This window comes from Rattus norvegicus, chromosome 2 (assembly GCF_036323735.1).
Source record: "Rattus norvegicus strain BN/NHsdMcwi chromosome 2, GRCr8, whole genome shotgun sequence".
Classification (NCBI taxonomy): Eukaryota; Metazoa; Chordata; class Mammalia; order Rodentia; family Muridae; genus Rattus; species Rattus norvegicus.
Genome location: NC_086020.1, coordinates 114441427 through 114460418, shown reverse-complemented (window position 1 = coordinate 114460418; position 18992 = coordinate 114441427). Strand labels below are relative to the sequence as shown.

At 41.9% G+C, this 18992-nt stretch overlaps 1 protein-coding gene across 12 annotated transcripts in view; it reads left to right on the top strand.

The window, feature by feature from the left end:
- Positions 1 to 18992, top strand: part of Gpr160 (G protein-coupled receptor 160) — a 77507-nt gene that overhangs the window by 31172 nt on the left and 27343 nt on the right. For all 12 annotated transcript variants that reach the window (XM_063282357.1, XM_063282356.1, XM_039102870.2 and 9 more), the window contains one exon: positions 6127 to 6219. The gene's annotated coding sequence lies outside the window, so the exon portion shown is untranslated. The remainder of the gene's footprint in view (positions 1 to 6126; positions 6220 to 18992) is intronic.

Here is an 18992-nt window from a genome sequence, read left to right as displayed (position 1 = left end):
TCAACCATTCTCTTATAAACTTAGAGGCCTGGGGTTGTAGCATAACGACAGAGGTGTCTCAGCATGTGCAAAGCCCTGGGTTTGAACCCCAGAACTAAAATAATAATAAAATAAAAACGAGCCATTGCTCATTTTTAGTTGTAAAGTCTTCTGTATCGGATGTAATAAGCTTTTGATCCAGTTCCACAGTATTCAAAATAGGATGCCGTAAAAACCACTAGGTTCAGTTTCTGAAGAAAAAATTCCCTTCATTATTACAAAGTATTGTTCTTTATGGGAAATGTCAGATGGTGTAGAAAATAAATGTGTAATAATGATTCTCTCCCCACCCAGAGATGGCTGTCAGAGGTATGTGGCAGGAGAGCCTTGCCTGGGAACTTCTGGAGTGTAGACTCTCAGGGCAATCTCAACATACTGAATCATGATTCTTCACTCAACTACATGATGTTTAAGTCTGAGAATTATGTCGTGCACTGCCATGATCCTGCCAGTGATGTAGGCCTTTCTTCTCAAAGCTTTACACAAATATTTTTACTGTCTGGGAGTCTAGGGGAATTCTGTCACCCCTGCCCGTGAATGGCCTTGCTCTCCATGGCTTTGTCTTCTGTCACCGAACACTATGTGACAGTGTTTTCCTGTTTGTCCACTTTTCCCTGGAGCATGCATCTCATGGCTTCAGGGAGTAGTCTGTCTACTGACTGTGTCATAGTTCACTGACTGACTCCTATTGTTAATAGGTTGTTTTGATTCTTTGCAGGGTGTTTTATGGCTGTTGGAAATTCACCAGAATGAGTGGGTCACATTTGTCACAAAGAGGTTCCTTCCTTACTTCCTTTTAGTTAATTCTTGGAATACTGCTATTGGGCCAAAAATATGACTGCTTTAATACGTGCTCCAGGTGCGTGCCCCACACTAGCCTAGGCCTGTGTGACGTGGTCTATGGCAAATGGTACCCCAGAGCTTATGTCTCCAGTTTTATCTTGCCTCCAGAACTGGCTCATTCAAAGGTGATTGGAGGAGGGGACATACGTGACAGAGGAGCAGGCAGTTGCTGTGATGGCAGTTCTTTCTTGGCTGAGTCCAAAATGGTAATAGATACCACTGAGTAGGAAGTGGCCTCTTTGACCGTGTGTGTGCTGTGTGCAGTCTAGACTTTCCTCATGTGTCCTGAGGCACTGGAGTAAAACATGCCTACAGTAATTGCGGAAGTGAAGTGACCACTCTGTAATCCCCAAATCTGTAGGATGTGATCAGGACCAGACTTGGTTTTGCTTCGTAAGTCTCAGACTATTAGGTTATAGAACACAGGATTCTTGTTTAAGTAAATTTTACTCTGGAAGGTGTCCTAAGATTTTTTTGATAAGGAAAAGGTGAGCTGTCAGATCTACAAATGTGATTCAGTTAGAGTTTGAACTTCAGTGCATGCAGAGAGAGAGGTGGGGGGGTGGAATGGAGCAGGGAGGGGTGTTATGTTTTTTTTCAGATTCATGTCTGTGACTGTGTGTTGTACCTGTAGGTCACATCCCCTTTGGGGAGGGCAAATGTCATCTAAGACCATGGGAAAACTCAGATTTTTACATTACAATTTATAACAGTAGCAAAATTACAGTTATGAAGTAGCAACAAAAGTAATTTTATGGTTTGGATCATCACAGAGTATTAAAGGGTTACAACATTAGGAAGGTTGAGAGCCATGACTCTATCACTTCCTGCCTTATTCCCCTCATTCACTGAACCTGGAGATAGGTTAAGAGCCAGCAACCCCGAGCAAACATCCCACAGTGCTGGGGTTACTGTACTGGCCACACCCAGCCTTTTACATGATTGCTGAGGGTTTGAACTCAGGTCTTCAAGGTTGGTCAGCATTTGTTCTTAGATCTTACCCACTGAGCCAGCCATCTTTCCATCTCTTAAGTAGTTTTTATGGACAGCTGATACTGTGTTCCGTGAATAGATCACAATGTATCAATTTGTCTTTTTGTCACCCTTTTAAGAAGCTATCAAGAATAAAACCACTGGGAACGTTCTTAGATAAATCTTTAAAAACCATCTTATTGAGGTACAATTTATATGCCATTAAAAGCCACTCATTGTAAGTTCTCAAGTCTGTGTTTTCCAGAGGTTTGAACAGCTGTCACTATAATCCAGTTCTAGAAATTCCTATTGTCCACAAAACTTCACCATGTCAGTCAGTCAACTCCTAGCCCCAAGCATCCAGTGATCCCTTTTGTCTAAATGGAATCTTAGAATACAGTTTTGGGGATGTGCTTCTTTTGATGGCAGATGGTATGAAGATATGGGTGCTCATGGAAGCCAGAGGACAACCTCTGGTATTTTTTTAAGGAGCTGTCCACTTTGGTTGCTTTGAGACATGCTTTTTGTTGGCCTAGGAATTCTCCTGTCTTCACCTCTCTATGTGTATTGCAAACACATTGCCAGGCCTGGCTTTTTATGCGGTTCTGGGTCAGAACTCAGGTCTCCCTGCTTACATTGCAAGTACTTCATTAGAGGAGGCATCTTCCCAGGATTTACTTCTTAACACCAGATTTTGAGATTAACCTGTGTTGGAGAGTAGTCAGTTAATAGGCCATCCCTTTGTATTGTTAAAGGATTTGCTCTTTTGAAATGACATAATTTTGGGTCTATTTTTGAACTGAAGGCATTTGAATTGTTTCAGTTTGGGTTTTGGTTATTTATATAGTGTTGGTTATTTCAAATGATGCTTCTGGAAATGATAAAATGCTGCTATGTGTATGTGTTTATGTAGATTTTATTTTTATGTCTCTTGGGTGAGTTTCTAAGAGTGTAGCTGTAGAATCAAATTTATGTTTAACTTTTAAGGACCTGAAAAATATTTTCCCAAAGCGTTTGCACAGTCCAAGCAACAATATGTAGAGATTTGATTTCCTTGCTTTCTCAGCAATATCCAGTTTGGCTACTTTTTTTTTTTTGAGCCCCTACCCTCACCCCATTCCAGTGTTACTATTCTATTGCTGTTCTGAGACTCCATAGCCAAAGCAAAGCAGGCAGGATACTGGAGCAGTAGCGGACAGCTTGCGTGTTGAGACAGAAACCACAAGGCAGAAGACAGCTAGCAAGGAATGACTTGGCCTTTTGAAACCTCAAAGTCTGTTCCCAGTGACACACCTCCTCCAACAAGATCACATATCCTAATCCTTTCCAGAAAGTTCCTCCAGGTGGGGACCAAACATTCAAATATATGAGCCTGTAGGGGCTGTTCTTATTCAAACACCACACAGCCATTCTCTTGAGTACGTGATAGTATAGCATTACAGTTAATTGGCATCTTCATAAAGATGAATAACGTGGAAGGCTTTTCATCTGGTTATTAATCATTTTATGTGGTAAAATGGCTATCTAAATCTTTTGCCAGTCCTTTAAAAATATTTTCAATTAAAATGTAATTAAGTCATTTCCTGTTGCCTCCCTCTACCTGTCTCATTCCTCCCAGCTCCTTCTCAAATTCCTGGTCTCTTTTTCTTTAATTACACACACACATACACACACACACACACACACACACACACACACACACACACACACCCCACACAGAGGTACAGGGGGTGGGAGGGGGGAATCTGCAGGGTCACTTCGTGTTGCTTGTCTGTACATGTGTTACACTGAACCACTTACTGTCGGATAAGCATTTAGGGAACACGTCCTGGAGGAAAGCTAATTCTTCTCTCAGCAGTCATTATAGCTCTTCATAAGACACAGGCTCGCAGCAGGCTTCCTAGTTTCAGGCACTTACGTTCTTTCTGCACCATCATCTGTGACATTCCCTGACCTTAGGGGCATGAGTTGTGTTGTAGATATATTGGTTAGCAGTGGGCACCCCACAGCCAATTGTTTTCTGCATTTCACCAGTTGTGGATTTCTATAATGGTCTCCTTCTGCTTCAGAAAGATTTTTTTTTTTTTGATGAGGGGAAGAATGAGCGGTACACTTACTGTGGGTGTAAGTGTTTGGGATGAAGTTACGAATTATACTGGTTTAGAAAGTGGTAGTAGTAGGTTCTACTCTAGGATCCATGTTATCACTAGTCATGGATGGTTGGCCAGGTTTCTATTACCAGGCATGACTTCCCTCCTGTTATCAGGCCTGATATCCAATTAGACAGCTCTTTGTTACTGTCAAGATTCACGATTGCACCTTTAGGGATCTCTCGCTCTGGTGGTCATTATGATTCTTAAGCATTCCTCTCTTGGCAGCTTTCATAGCACCGCCAGCTCTATGAAAACTCGTCCTTGGGGAGGAGGCCTTCAGGTCTTGTGCTCTAAAGTGATTGTCTTCCGAAAAAGGAACTTACCTTCAACTCTGGGAGACAACCGAGGGTTTCAGGAATAACATACATTGTTTGGGGGACTCTTTTGGACTCTTCTGACTAATGCTCAAAAGGAGAGGTCTCATGCCTGGTACGGGACTTTGTTAATAGTCTGTGGCTCTTGGGAAGAGCATTATCATAAGTAGCTTGAGCGTGTGTGTGTGTGTGTGTGTGTGTGTGTGTGTGTGTGTGTGTGTGTGTCTTTGTCTTAGTTACTCTTCTATTGCTGTGAAGAGACACCACGACCAAGACAAGTCTTAGAAAAGAAAGCATTTAATTGAGGGATTTCTTAGTCCATTATCATCATGGCAGGAAGCAGAGAATATGGAAGAATAGCTAAGAACTTTACATACTCAACCACAGGCAGGAGGCAGCAGAGAGAGAAGGTGGAGGAAGGGGGAACAGACAGAGACAGAGACCAGAAAACCTCCTCCAACAAGATCACACCCACTCCAACACCCCCACACCTTCTAATCCTTCCTAAACAGTTACACTATATAGTGACATTCAAATGTATGAGACTATTGGGCCCATTCTCCTTCAAGCCACTATGCACTTATATGTATTGTATATAAAGTAATAGTCCCAATGGCTATTACAAACATTTCCCATGTTGTTTATCTTTCCTCCCTCCCTCCTTTTGTATTTAACCCCTCTTTTCCTGTCTATTGCTTCTCTTTCTCTGTTTCCCCCTTTAAATCACCGGTGTCCTCTATTCTGGTCTCTCTAGAGTCCCTTCTCTAGTCCTAAGGTCCATTTTTACTTCCTTGGCTTCTGTAGTTATTCTGGCTTGTATGCTCACATCTGAAGAGTTCAAGGTGGCAGCCCCAGATGAGAGAGAACCTGCAGCATTTGTCATCCTGGATCTGGGTGACTGCAATATTTTCTACTTCATTTACCTGTAAAGTTCATAATTTCCTTTTCTTTCCACTGAATAGTGTGTGTGTGTGTGTATGTGTGTGTGTATGTATGTGTATATGTATACATATGTATGTTTCATTACCTAGTCATCAACTGAAGGGCATTTAGGTTTTTCTGTCAGGTCCTAGCTATCACAAATACAGTGGCTTCATTGTCTCTGGACCTATGTTAGGGGTGAAAGAGCACAGTGAAGCAAAGCCCTCGCCTTAGGGCAGCCAGGCAGCAGAGAGAGAGAGACCAGAGGAGGCTGAGGATAAGATAGAACCTTCAGAGTCCAGTCCGTCCATACCTTCGTCAGTTCCTGTCACCGTTCAATAACAACATCAGATATGAATGCGTCAATGGATTGACCTACTGATCTCAGAGCCTTCCTATGCAGTCAATTCCCCAAATCCCACCAGGCCAGGATTCAAAACATGAACTTTCAGGGGACATTGCAGAGTCAACCCCTAAAATACAGCACCAGTTGAACCTCTTGTCTCATATTTGGTATTGCTGATTTTTAACTCAGCCATTCTGGGAGATGGGAAGTTGCACATCATTGTGGTTTCGGCTTTTCTTAATGACTGATGCAGAGAGCTTCTAGATGCTGCTGGGTGTGTGTTTATGCATTTTCTCCTCTGAGTGTCTTTTCAGTTTTGCAAATTCTATTAAGGGTCTACTTCTTGCTGTTGCTCCAGAACGCTCTGTATACATAGTGTGGCCACATGCCATTTGTTAGATAGATCTGTTGGAAATATTTTCCCTGTTGGTTTTTCCTCTTTCAGTGTTCTATGATTAGATTTTTATCTTAATGAGTTTCTAATTTCTGTGCTTTTAAAAGCGTTTTAAAGAATTTTTTCTTTTTACCTGCTCTAAAGATTAAAAGATAATCCTCCTGGCCAATGGACTGAGATGTTCATCACTGAATTCCTCTACAGAGAAGAGCTAAAGATGCACAGTTGTATTCAGAGGTGAGTGGTCATTGAACTCCCGTGAGAATCTGAGCCCTGGGATAGCAGCAGAGGAAGAGAAACAGAATCACGACACCTGCCAGCCCATAGCCACAGCTGTAGAGGACAAGCCTCCCTGCAGGGCAACAGGCCCAGCACACGGCCAGTGTGTGTGTGCTGGTAATTTTTGACCCTGGAAGTTTCTATAATCTTCATGTTTGCAGCTCACTGACATCAGAAACCTGTAATCTGTATCATCTCCTTTCAGAGAAGGATATCACATATCCCATTGACTGCCACGCCTGCCCTCAGGGTGCTGTTCCTAAAGTCAGCTTGAAAAGTCAGATGTCTGAACTTGGACTGGCTTTGGAGTCAGAGTCCTCATCTATGTATTCTTATCTTTGGGACTCCAGAGACAATGCCCCACATTGTAGGGACAGGCATGGTGACACAGAGAACAGTGTCATGGTCTTGAATCAGGAGAGCAGGGTAATTACCCTTTGAGAAGATCTGGCTGCTAGGACCATGACTAGCCACATGTGTGCAGGCTCAATGAAGGCTCTTGAAGTTCCTGACACTATACAAGCACATCATCTTCATCACTGTACTGTACCTGCTCTGCTCATAGAAGGGTCAGTGGGGTTCTGGTTCAGTGCAGCACACACTGCACTCCCTGTGCAGAGCCATTAATCACAGCCAAGGAGAATCTAGGATGCCATTCTATGGTGGCCATCTAGAATCAAAGCCAGCATTGCACCAATATTTCAAGACACATCCTCAGGAGAAAGCTGCCTACTAATAAAGCCACTTCATTAAAATGGTAGAGCTATCTGAACCATCAGAAACACAGATCTTAATGTAGGAACATAAGGAATGAGGTAATATGATGTCTCTTAAAGAAAACCCTAACTATGGCAGTAAGTTCCAAATAAACTAAAGGGATAAATACCTGGTAAAGAAAAGGAATGATTATTGCTGGGCAGAGGAAGGAACCAGTGGAGAGGGGCAAAAGTTTATCCAATGTAGGAAGAGAAACAAGACTGGGCCTGATTTGGGCTTTTTGAATCCTTGAAGCCTACCCACAGCAACCCACTCCCTCCAACAGGGCCATACCTTCTAATCCTTTCAGATAGTACCTTTCCATGGTAACCAAGCCTTCAAATCTGTGAGCCTGTGGGGGCCATTCTCATTCAAACCACCACACCCTTTATGAGAGAAGCTTCTCTTGGTAGAAGACCATCGCTGAAAACTACAGTGAATCAAACTGAAGAGAACAGCTAACCATGCTTGCCCAACCCCAACTGATAACATCTGCAATACAAGTCCAGAACCCAGCTCAGGGAACACAATGGGAGACAGGTAGAAAGACTGTGAGAGCCTGAGACACAGGAAGTCTGCTGTGAGAGAGTGTCTCCTAGAAGTGACAGGGAAGCTACATGCAGGACGCCTCAGTAATATGGCTGCCGAAACAAGGCCTATAATATGGCTGCCGAAACAAGGCCTAAACAAAGAGAACACTAATAGACATTCTAACATCCATTGAACAGTCCCATGCAGCCCCGCCCCTAGACAAAGAGAACACTAGTAGACATTCTAACATCCATTGAACAGCCCCATGCAGCCCCGCCCCTAGACAAAGAGAACACTAATAGACATTCTAACATCCATTGAACAGTCCCTTGCAGCCCGACCCCTAGACAAAGAGAACACTAATAGACATTCTAACATCCATTGAACAGCCCTATGCAGCCCCGCCCCTAGACAAAGAGCCACAGGTAAATAAGGACTCCATGAGTCTTCCCCAGGGATGAGCCCCTAACTGGATATCCCAAGTGCTCAGGCCTGAAATGGTGTATGCAACCAGCACTAAGTAGACTCAGCAGGTATATTTATATGTATATGTGTGGTCTTCGTGTGTAACAATAATAAAGAAAATGAGATCATGAATTTGAGAGGGAATAAGTGGGAATATAGGAGGGGTTGAGGGGGAAGGGAAGGAAGAAATTATGTAATTATATTTTAATTCAGTTTATTTTAAATTTAAAAAGAATATTTGAACTTGAAAATAGACATTTTGATAGCCCAGTGAGGGGAAAAACATGAAAGAAACTATTGAGAGCCAGGCAGTGGTGGCACATGCCTTTAATCTCAGAACTTGGAAGAGGTAGACAGACCTCGGAGTTCAAGACCAGCCTGGTCTACAGAGCAAGTTCCAAGACAGCCAGGGCTAGCAGATAAGCCATGTCTTGAAAAAAAACCAAACAAACAAAAAAACAAAACAAAGAAAGTATTCAGGACTTCTGGGACATCATTAAATGAACAAACAGTATCTTTTTTAAATACTGAAAGTTGAAGGAAAAAGTTAAAGACAGACTATTTCAATGAAATAATATGAAAAGACTTCAAATCACAGGTAAAATGTAGACACATATGTAAATGAGGTATATTAGGTCTGCAGTGTGGCCAGAAAAGATTTTTACTACGGAGTACTGCAGTGAAATGTAAGTGCTGAAATACAGCAAAGGAAAGATCAGGTAAAGTCCACAAGAGGAGAGCCTCAGGCACAATCCAGGGTGTTTTAGTTAGACCAGTAGCAGGATGCTCAGAAGAAACTACAGGTCAGGAGGTGAGGAGTGATTACTACTACAGGTACTGAGAGAAAATCTCTTCAGACTAAAGCTGCTGTACTAACAAAGCTAGTCTTTGGCAATGAAGAAGAAGCAAGACCTTCCAAGATGCAGAACACCAGAAGAGGGAATTCATGACCCAAAAACAGCCCTTAAAAAGAAACCTCAGGGCCAGCAAGATGGCTCAGTAGCCACCTGGGTTCAGCTGCTAAGACACACATGGCACAAAGAGAAAACCAATTTGCTGAAGGTGTCATCTGACCTATACACACACAACATGCTATACACATGCCCACATATAACACACTTGGAATAAATAAGTGTATATTAAAGCCAACTTGAGGTATACAGTATGCACCATTATAGGATACCTATACATATCTAAGTATATTTATTCTTACTGTGAGAACAGATACTGAGAAGAAAAACAGGAGTCACTAAGCCTGTCACCAGCTGCAGCAGAAGCTAATTACAGGAGGAAAGGTACACTTGGTTCAGTTTCAGGGATGCTCAGTCAATCGCAGGAGGGAAGGCTAGATGGCATTCATGAAGGCAGAAAGATAGGGTCGAGACTCACACCTGGGGGCAACTAGGACCCAGCATGGCTAGAGGGTGGGTTATAATGATAAAGGCCCACCCCTAGTATCCTGCTAGTGACTACCTAGGCCTCCCTTCACAGCCATCACAGAAAAGTACAAGCTTATAGGAGATAATTCCAGAATGCATCTATAACATTTGACGCCTTTCCCCCCAAAATTGACTGCCATCCCACAAGACAAAGTTCATCTAGTTTAGCCTCAAGCATCCCCATGGTATCAACACTTGTAACACTATTCAAAATGCCATGTCCAAAATCTCCTCTGAGACTTAGGCCTAACTCTTTAACCATGAGGCCTTGTAAAAATCAAAAGAGCAAGTCATGCACTCCCATTATATAGTAGTACATAGTGAACAATCCTATTTCAACCAGGGGTTTTACAAGGTTTCAAAAGGCCAACATACAGCAGGGAGAACACCCGATCCTGTAGTTACATGACTCGTGTGGGACACATGATGCATGATATGATTCCTACAGGCTTGGGCAGACCTCTACCCCTACAGCCCTACTGCCTGTGGCTTTCTTTGGCAGGCAAGAAACATTCCTGGTGTTTCCAGGTTCTTGGTGTCTTCCTCTGGTTCTCCTCCACAAATTCACACATAGCAAGGAATCTGGTCCTGCTGTATTGCCTAGTCACACAGGGTTTTCTTCAAGCAAGGTTTCTAACCTAGAGCTTGCTAGCAGTGACCTTAGATTCTAGATTCAACGAGACATCTTTACCTGTGCATTACGAAAGCCCTCAGATGCCAGTACGGCTGTGATTCAAGCTGGTGGCAGACCTTGCCCTCATACCTGGCAGGCTGGTTCTGTAGACCTGCAAGATGCCACAATTGTAGCAAAGGAAATTCTGGAAGGCCAGTGTGTAGCAAGGTCTAAGCCCCTCTAGGAAGGAGCTGAGAGAGCAGTGTGCAAAAGCTTGAGAGTAAAGTCACATGCCAGGGGTGAGGAACATTAAGGAAAACTATGGACAAAAAGCAGAGTCAGAGAGGGAAGCCCAAGAGCCTGTTGTTCATTACAGTTTCCTTACAGAGGTTTCTGCCCAAATATCTGCTCTCTAGGCAGGTTCCTCAGCCACCTGCTGTTCATTCATTGTTTTCAGCTCTCAATGAGCATCTTTGAAGATATTATGTCTTTTTTTTTTTTGGTTTTTACTATGACTTTACCTTTTATTTCAAATCCTCTAATTAATTATAATTTCTAATGTTTCAAAAAATATAGTTTTGATCTGTCTTAAAAGATTTCAGAAAAGAGAAATTAACTAGACTACTAACTGGTAAGTCTTTAAAAGTAAATATTATATTTTATGAAGTCATATGAATTATTAGAAACTTCTCACGTAGCCTAAGTATATACATAGTTAATACAGAGAAATTTCAATGATTTGTTTATATAGCATCTTTTTTTACTCATAATTCTGATCCTTGAGCTATACTGTGTGGTAAAATTTAGTTACACAAATCCAGTATCTAACCATAGTATTAAAATTAAAATACATGAAAAGCATTATTTTTTAAATATTTAAGAGACCAAAAGTATGTGATATATGCAATGGTAGAATGGCCACTTTTCTTTTTTTTTCTTTCTTTTTTATTTTATTATCAACTTGAGTATTTCTTATATACATTTCGAGTGTTATTCCCTTTCCCAGTTTCCGGGCAAACATCCCCCTAATCCCTTCCCCTCCCCTTCTTTATGGGTGTTCCCCTCCCCATCCTCCCCACATTGCCGCCCTCCCCCCAACAATCTAGTTCACTGGGGGTTCAGTCTTAGCAGGACCCAGGGCTTCCCCTTCCACTGGTGCTCTTACTAGGATATTCATTGCTACCTATGAGATCAGAGTCCAGGGTCAGTCCATGTCTTTAGGTAGTGGCTTAGACCCTGGAAGCTCTGGTTGCTTGGCATTGTTCTACATATGGGGTCTCGAGCCCTTCAAGCTCTTCCAGTTCTTTCTCTGATTCCTTCAATGGGGGTCCTATTCTCAGTTCAGTGGTTTGCTGCTGGCATTCGCCTCTGTATTTGCTGTATTCTGGCTGTGTCTCTCAGGAGCGATCTACATCCGGCTCCTGTCGGCCTGCACTTCTTTGCTTCATCTATCTTGTCTAATTGGATGGCTGTATATGTGTGGGCTACATGTGGGGCAGACTCTGAATGGGTGTTCCTTCTGTCTCTGTTTTAATCTTTGCCTCTCTATTCCCTGCCACGGGTATTCTTGTTCCCCTTTTAAAGAAGGAGTGAAGCATTCACATTTTGATCATCCGTCTTGAGTTTCATTTGTTCTAGGCATCTAGGGTAATTCAAGCATTTGGGCTAATAGCCACTTATCAATGAGTGCATACCATGTGTGTTTTTCTGTGATTGGGTTACCTCACTCAGGATGATTTTTTTCCAGTTCCAACCATTTGCCTACGAATTTCATAAAGTCATCGTTTTTGATAGCTGAGTAATATTCCATTGTGTAGATGTACCACATTTTCTGTATCCATTCCTCTGTTGAAGGGCATCTGGGTTCTTTCCAGCTTCTGGCTATTATAAATAAGGCTGCGATGAACATAGTGGAGCACGTGTCCTTTTTATATGTTGGGGCATCGTGTGGGTATATGCCCAAGAGAGGTATAGCTGGATCCTCAGGCAGTTCAATGTCCAATTTTCTGAGGAACCTCCAGACTGATTTCCAGAATGGTTGTACCAGTCTGCAATCCCACCAACAATGGAGGAGTGTTCCTCTTTCTCTGAATCCTCGCCAGCATCTGCTGTCATCTGAATTTTTGATCTTAGCCATTCTCACTGGTGTGAGGTGAAATCTCAGGGTTGTTTTGATTTGCATTTCCCTTTTTTTTTTTGGTTCTTTTTTTTCGGAGCTGGGGACCGAACCCAGGGCCTTGTGCTTCCTAGGTAAGCGCTCTACCACTGAGCTAAATCCCCAGCCCCTTGCATTTCCCTTATGACTAAAGATGTTGAACATTTCTTTAGGTGTTTCTCAGCCATTCGGCATTCCTCAGCTTTGAATTCTTTGTTTAGCTCTGAACCCCATTTTTAATAGGGTTATTTATCTCCCTGCTGTCTAACTTCTTGAGTTCTTTGTATATTTTAGATATGAGGCCTCTATCAGTTGTAGGATTGGTAAAGATCTTTTCCCAATCTGTTGGTTGCCGTTTTGTCCTAACCACAGTGTCCTTTGCCTTACAGAAGCTTTGCAGTTTTATGAGATCCCATTTGTCGATTCTTGATCTTAGAGCATAAGACATTGGTGTTTTGTTCAGGAAATTTTTTCCAGTGCCCATGTGTTCCAGATGCTTCCCTAGTTTTTCTTCTATTAGTTTGAGTGTATCTGGTTTGATGTGGAGGTCCTTGATCCACTTGGACTTAAGCTTTGTACAGGGTGATAAGCATGGATCGATCTGCATTCTTCTACATGTTGACCTCCAGTTGAACCAGCACCATTTGCTGAAAATGCTGTCTTTTTTCCATTGGATGGTTTTGGCTCCTTTGTCAAAAATCAAGTGGCCATAGGTGTGTGGGTTCATTTCTGGGTCTTCAATTCTGTTCCATTGGTCTATCTGTCTGTCTCTGTACCAATACCATGCAGTTTTTATCACTATTGTTCTGTAATACTGCTTGAGTTCAGGGATAGTGATTCCCCCTGAAGTCCTTTTATTGCTGAGGATAGTTTTAGCTATCCTGGGTTTTTTGTTATTCCAGATGAATTTGCAAATTGTTCTGTCTAACTCTTTGAAGAATTGGATTGGTATTTTGATGGGGATTGCATTGAATCTGTAGATCGCTTTTGGTAAAATGGCCATTTTTACTATATTAATCCTACCAATCCATGAGCATGGGAGATCTTTCCATCTTCTGAGGTCTTCTTCAATTTCTTTCTTCAGAGTCTTGAAGTTCTTATTGTACAAATCTTTTACTTGCTTGGTTAAAGTCACACCGAGGTACTTTATATTATTTGGGTCTATTATGAATGGTGTCATTTCCCTAATTTCTCGGTTTGTTTCTCTTTTGTGTAGAGGTAGGCTACTGATTTATTTGAGTTAATTTTATACCCAGCCACTTTGCTGAAGTTGTTTATCAGCTTTAGTAGTTCTCTGGTGGAACTTTTGGGATCACTTAAATATACTATCATGTCATCTGCAAATAGTGATATTTTGACTTCTTCTTTTCCGATCTGTATCCCCTTGACCTCCTTTTGTTGTCTGATTGCTCTGGCTAGAACTTCAAGAACTATATTGAATAAGTAGGGAGAGAGTGGGCAGCCTTGTCTAGTCCCTGATTATAGTGGGATTGCTTCGAGTTTCTCTCCATTTAGTTTAATGTTAGCAACTGGTTTGCTGTATATGGCTTTTACTATGTTTAGGTATGGGCCTTGAATTCCTATTCTTTCCAGGACTTTTATCATGAAGGGGTGTTGAATTTTGTCAAATGCTTTCTCAGCATCTAATGAAATGATCATGTGGTTTTGTTCTTTCAGTTTGTTTATATAATGGATCATGTTGATGGTTTTCCGTATATTAAACCATCCCTGCATGCCTGGGATGAAGCCTACTTGATCATGGTGGATGATTGTTTTGATGTGCTCTTGGATTTGGTTTGCCAGAATTTTATTGAGTATTTTTGCGTCGATATTCATAAGGCAAATTGGTCTGAAGTTCTCTTTCTTTGTTGGGTCTTTGTGTAGTTTAGGTATAAGAGTGATTGTGGCTTCATAGAAGGAATTCGGTAGTGATCCATCTGTTTCGATTTTGTGGTATAGTTTGGATAATATTGGTATGAGGTCTTCTATGAAGGTCTGATAGAATTCTGCACTAAACTCGTCTGGACCTGGGCTCTTTGTGGTTGGGAGACCTTGAATGACTGCTTCTATTTCCTTAGGAGTTATGGGGTTGTTTAACTGGTTTATCTGTTCCTGATTTAACTTCGGTACCTGGTATCTGTCTAGGAAATTGTCCATTTCCTGCAGATTTTCAAGTTTTGTTGAATATAGGCTTTTATAGTAAGATCTGATGATTTTTTGAATTTCCTTTGAATCTGTAGTTATGTCTCCCTTTTCATTTCTGATTTTGTTAATTTGGACACACTCTTTGTGTCCTCTCGTTAGTCTGGCTAAGGGTTTATCTATCTTGTTGATTTTCTCAAAGAACCAACTTTTGGTTCTGTTGATTCTTTCTATGGTCCTTTTTGTTTCTACTTGGTTGATTTCAGCTCTGAGTTTGATTATTTCCTGCCTTCTACTCCTGCAGGGTATTTTTGCTTCTTTTTGTTCTAGAGCTTTTAGGTGTGCTGTCAAGCTGCTGACATATGCTCTTTCCTGTTTCTTTCTGCAGGCACTCAGCGCTATGAGTTTTCCTCTTAGCACAGCTTTCATTGTGTCCCATAAGTTTGGGTATGTTGTACCTTCATTTTCATTAAATTCTAAAAAGTCTTTAATTTCTTTCTTTATTTCTTCCTTGACCAGGTTATCATTGAGTAGAGCATTGTTCAATTTCCAAGTATATGTGGGCATTCTTCCTTGATTGTTATTGAAGACCAGTTTTAGGCCGTGGTGGTCTGATAGCACGCATGGGATTATTTCTATCTTTCTGTACCTGTTGAGGCCCGTTTTTTGACCAATTACATGGTCAGTTTTGGAGAAAGTACCATGAGGAGCTGAGAAGAAGGTATATCCTTTTGCTTTAGGATAGAATGTTCTATAAATATCCGTTAAGTCCATTTGGCTCATGACTTCTCTTAGTCTGTCTACGTCTCTCTTTAATTTCTGTTTCCATGATCTGTCCATTGATGAGAGTGGGGTGTTGAAATCTCCCACTATTATTGTGTGAGGTGCAATGTGTGTTTTGAGCTTTAGTAAGGTGTCTTTAGAATAAAGTGCTTTTCAAAGACTGTGAAGCCATTCAGGTGACAGGTTTGGGGGTGGGGTGGGGATTGAGCACAGGGCTCATCTAAGCTAGGGCTGTACTCGATTGAGCTGCCTCTTCAGCACGGTGACAACATCTATAGCAATAGATTAAATAATCCTTCTCCCACAGTCAGTTCTCCCCACCCTCACTGCACATTCCTCCCCAGTGTACACATTTCAGATTTTGAAGCAAATCAACCCTTTTCTAAACATTTCAGTATGTATATTTAAAATGTAACTCTTAATTTCCATTTCCTCTATAAAGACTTTCTCTATAAGTACAGCCCATCCTGAGATACTCTTGTTCAGGCCTTTAACATTTGAATTTGAAGAAAGCAGAGTTCAGGCTTACAAGATTAAAAACTCCTTATACCCTAGACTTCTAGTTGGTGCCTAACTTTACTTTAAATATGTTTACTTTAATGCATTCTATATAATGTGCCTAATTGTGTATCTTTTTAAAATTTTCTTTTTTTCTTTTTTTTTCCTTTTTTTTTTTTTTTTTTTTCAGAGCTGGGGACCGAACCCAGGGCCTTGCGTTTGCTAGGCAAGCGCTCTGCCACTGAGCTAAATCCCCAGACCCCTAAAATTTTCTTATTGGATATTTTTATTTACATTTCAAATGTTATTCCCTTTCCCGGTTTCCTGTCTATAACCCCCCTATCCCATCCCTCCTCCTCCTTCTTCTATGAGGGTGTTCCCCCACCCATCCACCCAACACTTCCTGCCTCCCTGCCCTGACATTCCCCTACACTGTGGCATCAAGCCTTGGCAAGACCAAGGGGTTCTCCTCCCGTAGGTGCCCAGCAAAGCCATCCTCTGCTACATATGCGCCTGTAGCCATGGGTCTGTCCATGTGTATTCTTTGAATGGTGGAGCTCGGCTTGGATGGTATTGTTATTCTTATGGGGTTTCAGACCCCTTCAACTCCTTCAATCCTTTTTCTAACTACTCCAACGGGGACCCCATTCTCAGTTCAATGGTTGGCTGTGAGCATCTGCCTCTGTGTTTGTAAGGCTCTGACAGACCATCTCAGGAGACAGCTCTATCAGGCTTCTGTCAGCATGCACTTCTTGGCATCAGCAATATTATCTGAGTTTGGTGGCTGTATCCCCAAGTAGGGCAGGTTCTGAATGGCCTTTCCTTCAGTCTCTGCTCCAAACTTTGTCTCCCTATCTCCTCCTATGAATATTTTTGTCCCCTCTTTTTTTTTTTTTTTTGTTCTTTTTTTTTGGAGCTGGGGACCGAACCCAGGGCCTTGCGCTTCCTAGGCAAGCGCTCTACCACTGAGCTAAATCCCCAACCCCTTGTCCCCTCTTTTAAGAAGAACTGAAGCATCCACACATTGATCATCCTTCTTGAGCTTCATATGGTCTGTGGATTATATCTTTGAGCTTTTAGGGTACTATCCACTTATCAGTAAGTGCATAACATATGTGGGTTTTTTTGTGATTGGGTTACCTCACTCAGGATGTTATTGTCTAATTCCCTCCATTTGCCTATAAATTTCATGAAGTCATTGTTTTTGATAGCTGAGTAGTACTCCATTGTGTAGATGCACCACATTTTCTGTATCCGTTCCTATGTTGAGGGACATCTGGGTTCTTTCCAGCTTCTGGCTACTATAAATAAGGCTGCTATGAACATAGTGGAGCATGTGTCCTTGTTATATGTTGGAGCATCTTTTAGGTATATACCCAGGAGTGCTATAGCTGGGTCCTAAGGTAGAACTATGTCTAATTTTCTTTTCTTTTTTTTTTTTTTTTTTTTTTTTTTGGTTCTTTTTTTCGGAGCTGGGGACTGAACCCAGGGCCTTGCGCTTCCTAGGCAAGCACTCTACCACTGAGCTAAATCCCCAACCCCATATGTCTAATTTTCTGAGGAACCTCCAGATTGATTTCCAGAGTGGTTGTACCAGCTTGCAGTCCCAACAACAATGGAGGAGTATTCCTCTTTCTCCACATCCTCGCCAACATCGGTTGTCACTTGAGTTTTTTATTTTAACCATTCTGACTGGTGTGAGGTGGAATCTCGGTTGTTTTGATTTGCATTTCCCTGATGACTAAGGATGTTGAACATTTCTTTAGGTGTTTCTCAGCCATTTGGTATTCCTTAGCCGAGAATTCTTTTTTTTTTTTTTTTTTGATATTTTTTTTTTTTATTAACTTGAGTATTTCTTATATACATTTCAAATGTTATTCCCTTTCCTGGTATCCGGGCAAACATCCCCCTCCCCCCTCCCCTTCCTTATGGGTGTTCCCCTCCCAACCCTCCCCCCATTGCCGCCCTCCCCCCACCAGTCTAGTTCACTGGGGGTTCAGTCTTAGCAGGACCCAGGGCTTCCCCTTCCACTGGTGCTCTTACTAGGATATGCATTGCTACCTATGGGGTCAGAGTCCAGGGTCAGTCCATGTATAGTCTTTGGGTAGGGGCTTAGTCCCTGGAAGCTCTGGTTGCTTGGCATTGTTGTACATATGGAGTCTCGAGCCCCTTCAAGCTCTTCCAGTTCTTTCTCTGATTCCTTCAACGGGGGTCCTATTCTCAGTTCAGTGGTTTGCTGCTGGCATTCGCCTCTGTATTTGCTGTATTCTGGCTGTGTCTCTCAGGAGCGATCTACATCCGGCTCCTGTCGGTCTGCACTTCTTTGCTTCATCCATCTTGTCTAATTGGGTGGCTATATATGTATGGGCCACATGTGGGGCAGACTCTGAATGGGTGTTCCTTCAGTCTCTGTTTTAATCTTTGCCTCTCTCTTCCCTGCCAAGGGTATTCTTGTTTCCCTTTTAAAGAAGGAGTGAAGCATTCACATTTTGATCATCCGTCTTGAGTTTCATTTGCTCTAGGCATCTAGGGTAATTCAAGCATTTGGGCTAATAGCCACTTATCAATGAGTGCATACCATGTATGTCTTTCTATGATTGGGTTAGCTCACTCAGGATGATGTTTTCCAGTTCCAACCATTTGCCTATGAATTTCATAAAGTCGTTGTTTTTGATAGCTGAGTAATATTCCATTGTGTAAATGTACCACATTTTCTGTATCCATTCCTCTGTTGAAGGGCATCTGGGTTCTTTCCAGCTTCTGGCTATTATAAATAAGGCTGCAATGAACATAGTGGAGCACGTGTCTTTTTTTATATGTTGGGGCATCTTTGGGGTATATGCCCAAGAGAGGTATAGCTGGATCCTCAGGCAGTTCAATGTCCAATTTTCTGAGGATTCTCCAGACTGATTTCCAGAATGGTTGTACCAGTTTGCAATCCCACCAACAATGGAGGAGTGTTCCTCTTCCTCCACATCCTCGCCAGCATCTGTTGTCCCCTGAGTTTTTGATCTTAGCCATTCTCACTGGTGTGAGGTGAAATCTCAGGGTTGTTTTGATTTGCATTTCCCTTATGACTAAAGATGTTGAACATTTCTTTAGGTGTTTCTCAGCCATTCGGCATTCCTCAGCTGAATGTTTAGCTCTGAACCCCATTTTTTAATAGGGTTATTTGTTTCCCTGCGGTCTAACTTCTTGAGTTCTTTGTATATTTTGGATATAAGGCCTCTATCTGTTGTAGGATTGGTAAAGATCTTTTCCCAATCTGTTGGTTGCCGTTTTGTCCTAACCACCGTGTCCTTTGCCTTACAGAAGCTTTGTAGTTTTATGAGATCCCATTTGTCGATTC